This window comes from Nicotiana sylvestris, chromosome 11 (assembly GCF_000393655.2).
Source record: "Nicotiana sylvestris chromosome 11, ASM39365v2, whole genome shotgun sequence".
Taxonomy (NCBI): Eukaryota; Viridiplantae; Streptophyta; class Magnoliopsida; order Solanales; family Solanaceae; genus Nicotiana; species Nicotiana sylvestris.
In genome coordinates this window covers 34,242,793-34,253,718 of record NC_091067.1, presented here as the reverse complement: position 1 = coordinate 34,253,718, position 10,926 = coordinate 34,242,793, and positions in this window count along the sequence as shown.

The window sequence follows — 10,926 nt, the reverse complement described above, 5'->3', positions numbered from 1 at the left end:
CCCAACATCCACATCCTCGTTGATAATTGTGCCAAACACGAGATACAGTCTTTTGTAGATTGTTATGCTGGGTATCATCAGGTACTGATGGATGAAGAGGACGCCGAGAAAACCGCTTTCACCACGCCTTGGGGCACCTACTGTTATCGGGTCATGCCATTTGGTCTAAAGAATGCTGGGGCTACCTACATGAGGGCCATGACCGCCATTTTCCATGACATGATGCATCAGGAAATAAAGGTGTACGTGGACGATGTAATAGTCAAGTCCAGGACGCAGGATAATCACATCTAAGACTTGAGGAAATTCTTCGAGAGGCTAAGGAAGTATGACTTGAAGCTAAATCCAGCCAAATGCGCTTTCGGAGTTCCGTCGGGTAAACTTTTGGGTTTCATCGTAAGTAGGAGAGGTATCAATCTAGATCCGACTAAGATAAAATCTATCAAAGACCTACCTCCCCCGAGAACGAAGAAAGACGTGATGAGTCTTTTGGGCAGGCTGAACTACATCAGTCGATTTATTGCCCAGCTGACAAGCACGTGTGAGCCCATATTCAAGTTGTTAAGAAAAGATGCGGCGATTAAGTGGACAACGGAGTGTCAAGAAGCCTTTGATAAAGTCAAAGAGTACCTTTCGAATCCCCCAGTCTTGGTCCCTCCAGAACCAGGGAGGCCACTTTTCTTGTATCTGACAGTCTTGGAGAACTCTTTTGGCTGCGTCCTCGGGCAACACGACGTAACCGGGAAAAGGGAGCAGGCGATCTACTACCTGAGCAAGAAATTCACCAGCTACGAGGCCAAATACACTCTGTTGGAAAAGACATGTTGCGCTCTCACATGGGTTGCTCAAAAGCTGAGGCATTATCTCCAAGCCCACACTACATTCCTCATAAGCAGGTTGGATCCCTTGAAATATATATTTCAGAAACCAATGCCTACTGGGAGACTGGCTAAATGGCAAATCTTGCTTACGGAATTCGACATAGTTTATGTCACTCGCACGGCAATGAAAGCCCAGGCGTTAGCAGATCATTTGGCCGAAAACCCGGTCGATGAGGAATACCAGCCATTAGATACCTACTTTCCAGATGAAGAGGTAAACACCGTAGAAGTGATCTCGGAGGAAGCTCATGTTTGGAAGATGTTCTTTGACGGAGCCGTGAACGCCAAGGGTATAGGTATTGGGGCAATTTTGATCTCACCTGCCGGTCAGCATTATCCCGCCACAGCTAGACTTCGTTTCTTCTGCACAAATAATACAGCTGAATATGAAGCCTGCATTATGGGCATACATATGGCAATCGATCAGGATGTCAAAGACTTACTGATTATGGGAGATTCTGACCTGATCATCCGGCAAGTTCAAGGCGAGTGGGAAACTCGGGATGTCAAGCTTATCCCATACCGACAACATGTAGAGGACCTCAGCAAGCGCTTTACCTCAATAGAGTTCAGGTATATTCCGAGGTGTCACAATGAACTGGCAGATGCACTTGCTACTCTGGCTTCTATGCTACCCTACCCGGGCAACGCCCACGTCGATCCTTTGGAAATCCAAATCAAGGAAAGACACGGTTACTGCAGTGTAATCGAGGCGGGATCAAATACGCAGCCTTGGTACCATGACATCAAGAGGTTCCTGAAGACGCAAGAATACCCCGAGCACGCTACTGGAGATCAAAAGAGGACCATTAGGCGACATGCAAGTGGTTTCTTTTTGAGCGGTGAATTGTTATATAAGAGGACTCCGGACCTCAATCTCTTAAGATGTGTCGATATCGAGGAAGCAAGAAAGATCATGCACGAAGTACACGCAGGTGTGTGTGGACCTCACATGAACGGGTATGTCTTAGCGAAGAAGATCCTTAGAGCAGGTTATTACTGGATGACCATGGAAAAGGATTGCTTTAGCTTTGTCCGGAAGTGTCATCAGTGTCAGGTGCACGGTAATTTGATTCATGCACCTCCCACGGAACTGCATCCCATGTCCGCACCTTGGCCATTTGTCGCTTGGGGCATGGACGTCATTGGACCAATTGAACCAAAGGCTTCGAATGGACACAGGTTTATACTGGTTGCCATCGATTACTTCACAAAATGGGTAGAGGCTGTCACTCTCAAGTCGGTCACCAAGAAAGCTGTAGTGGATTTTGTACACTCAAATCTTATCTGTCGCTTCGGTATTCCTGCGACTATCATTACAGATAATGCAGCAAACTTGAACAGTCACTTGATGGGAGATGTGTGCGAGCAATTCAAGATAACACACAGGAATTCCACTCCTTATCGGCCAAAAGCCAATGGTGCTGTGGAAGCTGCAAATAAAAACATCAAGAAGATTTTGAGGAAAACAATACAAAGTTCCCGACAGTGGCATGAACAGTTACCTTTTGCATTATTGGGGTACCGCACTACGGTACGCACATCGGTGGGAGCGACTCCTTATCTTTTGGTTTATGGGACCGAGGCTGTAATACCGGCAGAGGTAGAAATCCCTTCGCTTCGAATCATGTCGAAGCAGAAATCGAGGACAGCGAGTGGGTTAAGACTTGGTTAGAGCAATTGACGTTGATTGATGAAAAGCGGATGGCTGCAGTTTGTCACGGACAGTTATACCAACGAAGGATGGCCCGTGCTTACAACAAGAAAGTCCGACCCCGGAATTTCGAAGTAGGTCAGCTGGTACTGAGGCGTATTCTGCCGCATCATGAAGAAGCAAAAGGAAAGTTTGCCCCAAATTGGAAAGGCCCATACATCGTAAGGAAAATATTGCCAAAAGGAGCATTGTATTTAGGGGATATCGAAGGAAATGACCCCGACACAGCAGTAAATGCAGATGCAGTCAAGAGGTACTACGTCTAAATCATACTCCAGTGGTCCTGACACGTTTGAGAATGGCGAAGTTTTTATCCCCCACTACTCCCAAACACTACCCAATCCTCTCTACAAAAAGAAAAAAGGAAACGAAAAAAAAAAAAACAAAATTTGATTGAGGCCTGAACTACGTTCGACTTGATTCCGAAAGGATACGTAGGCAGCCTCTCCTTGAGGTTCAGTCACACCAACAACAAAATCCCATCCACCCTGAAATTGAAAACCGGGGCACGTCGGACACTTGAGAAGTTTAATATCCACTACCATCTCTTTACCAAGCACAAGCCTTCAAATCAATTACCGAATATGGTGGGGAACCAATAAGCGTCACAAATGGAGACCAGCACACTCTGAATTGAGAGAGATAAAATGAGAGAGTCTCGGCGGTGAAAACCTTCGGGCACCACGAGGCGACGGGAGTAGAGAAACCAAAATGAGAGAGCTTGTTTAGTAAAAACTCGCAAAGAGTGCTATCAAGCGATGACAGGAAGAGAAATGAGAGAGGTCAGCCAGCGAAAACCCGCAAAGGGCGCTGTTGGCCGAAAAGGAATGACGCCACCCCAAGAAGGTCTCGGCAAAGTTCCACCGGTTTTGGAATCACAGATCTGTTCTGGTTCAGGAAAACGCAAGTTCATGGAAGGTCGGACGTCCAGTCCAAAGAGCATGTCATGTCATTTAAAGCCAGCGTTATCTTCCTCAGATAAGTCTTTCTCGTCCCGAAAAGGGTATTCCTTTTCTGATTTGTTTTCCCCTGCTTTGTTTCTTTTCGAATCCCTTTTGCATTTTAACCCCGAGTTCAGGACACACCGGAAAGAGTAGGTGGCATGGTTTGTTTGCACGGAATCCCGTCTCATGAAGGAAAACACCTCATCTCGTTGATATGATTACCCAAGCATGATGAATCATGACGTTTGATGGTGTTCCGGAGTAAAGAAGAAAGAGAGAAATCTTGAAATCTTCCCCAGCAAGTCCACCTTCGGACAAGTCCCCACAGAGTCTCCCCCTGTACAAAACCCCACAGAGTCTCTCTTTTTGTACAATCTCCCACAAAGTATCCCCAGTAAAAAAAAAAAAAAAAAAAAACCTTTTTGGAATTTCATCAGCACATCCCCAGCGAGTTCTTTTGTAAATATTCCCCAACAAGCTTACCCCAACAAACCCTGGAAAACCCGTTTTGAAACCAAAACCCAGCATACCCCATTGTACAGAATCCGCACAAAGAATCCACTTTGTAAATATTTCCCCCACATAGCTTCCTCTTGTACAAGTTCCCACAGAATACCTCCGATAAAATCCCCATTGAGAACCTTCAATCAAAACGGGACAAAAAGAAAAAAAGGGCCTTACGAGGCAAATCATCACAGAATCCGGAAATACAAGCCTGAGCAGTCTAAAGGTTTCGCCATTCAATTCGAATCAATGGCGGGACTTCGCAACAGAAGAAAAAACGCAACGAAGCAATTGGGAACGATCAAGGTCACCAAACCGACCGTCATTTTCAAACTAACAATTGTTCTTTGTCTGAGAAATTGAAACAGGTGTTAATCCAAGACAACCGTGCAAGAAGCAGGTGTCGCCCAAAGAAGAAGGTACACGGGTACAAGAAACATTTTGGCAATAAGGAATTCACTCAAAGGTAAGTTCCCGCAAAACTCCCTTATATCTTCTATTAAAACAAGAAAACTCAAAAAATAGATCGTGTAGTATTCTCGAGCTTTATCCCCAGCCAATCAGCATTAGGGTTTTAAACCCTAAACTGAATTTCCCTTTTTAGTCAGCATTAGGGTTTTAAACCCTAAACTGAACTTTTTCCTTTCAGCCAGCATTAGAGTTTTAAACTCTAAACTGAGCTTTCCCATGCAATCAGCATTAGGGTTTTAAACCCTAAACTGAATTTTCCTTTCAGCCAGCATTAGAGTTTTAAACTCTAAACTGAGCTTTCCCATGCAATCAGCATTAGGGTTTTAAACCCTAAACTGAATTTTCCTTTCAGCCAGCATTAGAGTTTTAAACTCTAAACTGAGCTTTCCCATGCAATCAGCATTAGGGTTTTAAACCCTAAACTGAATTTTCCTTTCAGCCAGCATTAGAGTTTTAAACTCTAAACTGAGCTTTCCCATGCAATCAGCATTAGGGTTTTAAACCCTAAACTGAATTTTCCTTTCAGCCAGCATTAGAGTTTTAAACTCTAAACTGAGCTTTTTCATGCAATCAGCATTAGGGTTTTAAACCCTAAACTGAACTTTTTCCTTTCAGCCAGCATTAGAGTTTTAAACTCTAAACTGAGCTTTCCCATGCAATCAGCATTAGGGTTTTAAACCCTAAACTGAATTTTCCTTTCAGCCAGCATTAGAGTTTTAAACTCTAAACTGAGCTTTCCCATGCAATCAGCATTAGGGTTTTAAACCCTAAACTGAATTTTCCTTTCAGCCAGCATTAGAGTTTTAAACTCTAAACTGAGCTTTTTCATGCAATCAGCATTAGGGTTTTAAACCCTAAACTGAACTTTTTCCTTTCAGCCAGCATTAGAGTTTTAAACTCTAAACTGAGCTTTTTCATGCAATCAGCATTAGGGTTTTAAACCCTAAACTGAACTTTTTCCTTTCAGCCAGCATTAGAGTTTTAAACTCTAAACTGAGCTTTTTCATGCAATCAGCATTAGGGTTTTAAACCCTAAACTGAATTTTTTCCTTTCAGCCAGCATTAGAGTTTTAAACTCTAAACTGAGCTTTTTCATGCAATCAGCATTAGGGTTTTAAACCCTAAACTGAATTTTCCTTTCAGCCAGCATTAGAGTTTTAAACTCTAAACTGAGCTTTTTCATGCAATCAGCATTAGGGTTTTAAACCCTAAACTGAATTTTCCTTTCAGCCAGCATTAGAGTTTTAAACTCTAAACTGAGCTTTTTCATGCAATCAGCATTAGGGTTTTAAACCCTAAACTGAATTTTCCTTTCAGCCAGCATTAGAGTTTTAAACTCTAAACTGAGCTTTTTCATGCAATCAGCATTAGGGTTTTAAACCCTAAACTGAATTTTCCTTTCAGCCAGCATTAGAGTTTTAAACTCTAAACTGAGCTTTTTCATGCAATCAGCATTAGGGTTTTAAACCCTAAACTGAATTTTCCTTTCAGCCAGCATTAGAGTTTTAAACTCTAAACTGAGCTTTTTCATGCAATCAGCATTAGGGTTTTAAACCCTAAACTGAATTTTCCTTTCAGCCAGCATTAGAGTTTTAAACTCATCGAAATGACCCACGAGATGAGTCTCAACTCAAAATCAAAAAAAAAAAAAAAAAGAGAAGACATCCAGAGATATCAGAGTGAATGGGGAGCAGATCGACTCCAACGTTTGACTAAGGTCCTAAACCCTGCCAATCGTGTCTCACTCAGTATCCCAGAGGTTGAACGAGTCGCCGCAACTCGCAAGCATCAAGATTCAGATCGGAGTCTACAAGCAGGAGCAGCTAAGACCCAAGATCAAGTCGTAAAAGAATCATAGATAGGAATCTTGTAACTAGCAGTTGACATGCATATAAGTAGTTAGTTCAGTTTCCAATTTTCGTTTGGGTTGTAATAAGGCGGTCAGTGACGTAGCAGTGACAACAGCAACAGCAGTAGCAGCAAGCATTGCCATCCCATGGTAGTCCCAGCTACCAAAACTTCCCGAACTACATTGACCTGATTCCTGTTTAGCCCAGGATATGTAGGAAATCTTTGAAGCAAGATTCGGTCAGACCTTTCAAAAATGCTTCGTACGGAGTGGTCCATAGGCAAAAATCGCTCATACGCGCTCACTTTATCTTTGCACGAAAACTCTTCGTGTTTCCGAACAAAGAGGGGCAGCTGTGAGCACGTGATTTTTGTTTCGCACGACAATCGCTCCAAAAGGAAATAAAAAATAATAATTGGCCCTGCTGTACAAATTTTGGATTTCTGTGCGGCACCTTGTTGATTTATTTGTGACTTCGGCCCATTTTTATTTATTTACTTTATTAAAACAAAATTCAAAAATATATGTGTCCTGCATAATTCGAACCGTAATCCGGTCGTTGAATAGAAAATCACGAATAGGCATCTTCGTCCGTGATTTTATTTTGTTTAACTTTACCTGTTTTGAAATATTTTAGTATGTGTGCAAATAATTGTATTGAGTTTGTGTTTAATTTTAATTTGATTTTTTGGCTTAGTTTTGTTTTAAAATAAATAAGAAAAAAAAAGAAAAAAATATATTGAAAGGACCCCTTCCCTCCCGGACTTGGGCCAATTTTAACAAAATTGGCCCAAACAAACAGCCCAAAACCCGGGCCTGCCCGGTCCAACACCACCTGATGCCCAGAGAATCCAAACGACGTCGTTTTGGTACAGGTTGATCTGGGCCGTTGATCTCAAATTGATCAACGGCCAAGATCAATTCCCCATAACCCACCAATAAACCCGACCCGTCTCACCCGGACCGACCCCAACCCTTTACCCTTGAAACGACACCGTTCCACTTAAGCTATCAGATCCAGACCGTAGATCTAGATTGATCTAACGGTCGAGATCAATCCACCCATTAACTATATAAGGCCATAATCCTACCCTGCCCCCCCTATCTGAACCCCAACCTTCGTCCCCAAACAAACAGCCCTAAAACCCTAGCCGCCCCTGCGTACTTTTGCCATGAAAGCCGGCGGCATGGATGCCGGTGACCTTCCCCTTAACACCCTAGAATCCCCTTGCCTTCCTGAACATGAATCCATTAACCCTGTAGTTCGAATCCCTCCCCACCTTCTCGAATCTTCATTTGAAGATTCGAGTCGAAACTCGATCTACACAGTTTAACCCCAGCTTCACACCAGATACTCCCCAGACCCCCCTCGTGACCAAACCATACTTGGTTTGGTCCGAATCTGACCAGGGAAGCCTGAATCCCAGATCTAAGTTTGAAAATTTTGTGTTCCTCCGTCATTTGGTTCAACCAAAGAGATTAAGGTCTAATGGACTTTAATCAAAGTGTTTCTCATATGAGAAACACTTCGTTTAAAGTCCGTTCAGCCTTAAGAAAGGCCTGGCCAAGTCCGAGTCGAGGTCTTAATTTTCAAGGTTTAAGGTGAGTTCTTTCTTTTCTTTATTTGCTTTGGTTCGTTTGATTGTTGTAAGGGTCTGTTCGTTTTCTGTCCTTGACTTCTATCAACTGTTCTTCAACCGTTTTGCCTGAACTTCTGTTTGTTTGTCTAAAATCCCCCCCTCCTGTTCTGATGAAACATATGTATTTGTTGTACAATAATTGAGCTTCAAATGTTGACTGAGCAATTGGTTCCTCAAGTACCACTTTGCTCAGTCAGTATAATTCGAATTATGGGTCGATACTGTTAAATGTCGGATTTTTGGTTACGATTGTGTATGTTAATGCTAATATAGTCGAGTCGACATGTGTCGTCAATTAATCTCAACTGTCCGAACAATAACAAATCGATTTACTTCTGCTAAGCATTTGTTGAGTCAATTAAGAACCAGTTTTTGTTTACTTATAGTTGTTTGGATTAAACAGTAATGTAAAAAGATTTGTTTGGTTTAAATTCTGAATTGGAAGGCATGGTTCTGGGTAAATTATTCCCCAGCGGAGTCGCCAGAGCTGTCACACCTCCTTTTTGCGCGCCCGGCCCCGAAGGGTTAAAATGCGCGGGTGGAGTTTTTCCAATTTAAGTGACAATATTCGAAATGGGATTATTTATTTAATTCAGAGTCGCCACTTGGGAAAGGTTTGGCTTTTGGTGTCCCAAGTCACCGGTTTATCTTGAATCCCAAATCGAGGAGATTTTCGACTTTTCCAAATGAAGTCTGCGAACCAGAAATTCTAAGTAAGGAATTCTGTTGACCCGAGGGAAGGTGTTAGGCACCCTCGAATCCCGTGGTTCTAGCACGGTCGCTTAAATTGTTATAATGGCTAAATATCTGATTTAAATACATGTTGTGACTTATGTGCTTTTATTAAGTTTTAACCGCTTTTATTATTATCATTTATTTTTATAGAATTGCAACGTCGTGAAAATGTATCTCGAACCACGTCACAATCAATGCACCCGTAGTTGTTAACACATTTCGACTCCGTTGAGATTTGAAATTGGGTCACATAAATGCGCACCCGAATTTAAGAATGTAATTTGATTAAGTCGCGCCTAAAGAATCTAACGCGTTATTGTCTTCGGGGAGGGAAGTGGAATTCACTAAACAGCCCGTCCCAAATTCTAAGTATTTATTATGACCAATTATTGAGGGCCCCGCAATTTGCCTTTTGATTCGGCGAGGCTCGTCTCATTATTTTAGAAGGGTACCCTACAAGGACTACATTTTTACTACATTTATCTTTAAAGGGAAGGATGATGCCGAATTTTGCTGGTTTAGACAAATACGGACTGAATCCTTATTATGTTTGCCGAACCTAAACTTGTTTGATTACCTGATTGATTGTTCATGAGGTGAGAGCTACGGCATGCTTTGTCTTCAACAAGTGAATATGCTTATTAATTCGCTAAGTGAGATTGCAAACAAACTAACAACATATATTGAGTTATGTTTTAACGACCTCCAAGTTCTATTCTTAACACTCTAACCTATTTGAAATTGATAAAAGAAATCGGCTGTTTTATTAGGAAAAATTACTACTAATTGAACTCAAAAATGATTATTAGTTTTTCTCAACAATCATTACATCATTTCGAAATAAAAATCTGTACCGAAACCCAGTATCGAACCTGTATTGGAACGAATAAACTGACAAGAGAACTGGCATTCATAGCCATACTCTTAGTGTGACTGTATGGGAGTTTGTTTGGGGATACATTTATCCCGGACCCAGTATCACAGTTTTGTCAATTCAGTGGTCTAGGCAAAATACATACAATGCTTACCATGACTCTATGTTATAGAGTCATACTAAATCAAACAAGTGTTATACTGAACTGAATGTATACTAAATCTAAACATGCTGTCTATGTCATACTGTCATTACTATTGAGCCATGCTATCTAACAGTTCATCTTAAACAGAATGTATGCTAGTTCATACAGAATATTTGCAGTTCACAGTAAGAATACAGGCCCAACCAACATTCGAACTATCTTTTTACACCAATGCTATAACATAAACTGGCGTTCATTTCTTTATTTCTGCTTCAACTTCAAACTTTCAACAATACAAGGTTCAAAGGTTGTGTACCTGGGAATATTTGCAATTGAAGAAAAAGGGCAATCAGTAGAGTAACAATGAACAAATGCAGCAGCAGTAACAACACCAACAGCAACAGGGCAGAATAGCAGCAGGCAAAACAATACAGCAAGAAACAGGCTCGAGTGCAGAGATGCAACTATGGCCAATAGAAAGCAAGAGCCAAATAACAGCAACACCCAGTGGAGTAGAATCAGAACTCCAGACAAACCAAACTAGTAGTAAACCAATGAAAAACACTCGACTAATAGACACAACTGGAATTTCAAAGAATCAGAATGGGTTTCAACAAGTTGAGCAACTGAAAACTAATAATAATAGGAGGAAAAAGTTTCTGATTGTTGGTTGTATAGTTTCTATCCCTTCACCTCTCTCTATCTGTGTTTGTGTTTTTTCCTTTTCAACTCCTAAGGTTCAATGTCTGTCCTCTAATTCTGTATGTCCATGCCTTTATAAACCTCAGAAACTATCTCTTTCAACAGCCTGTTTTCAGAATATCCCAGTACCCCTCCCATGTGCCTTCCATTTTTAATTCCAAACTTTAGCTAATTAAGTATTAAACCCCATCAACCTTCTCTGGCAGACTTCACTTTTAAAAGGTTTAAATACTTCTTTAAACTAAAGCCAAGTATGGGCAGTGGAATGTATCTGACAGCATATGCTGTCAAATTGTTTAAAACTTAACAAAGGCCTTTATGCAGGCCACAGGCTGTGCACAAAGCACATGAGGTGCACTAATGCACCTGCTGTGCACGAGTGCACATGCCTTCCAATTCAGAATTTAAACCAAACAAATCTTTTTACATTACTGTTTAATCCAAACAACTATAAGTAAACAAAAACT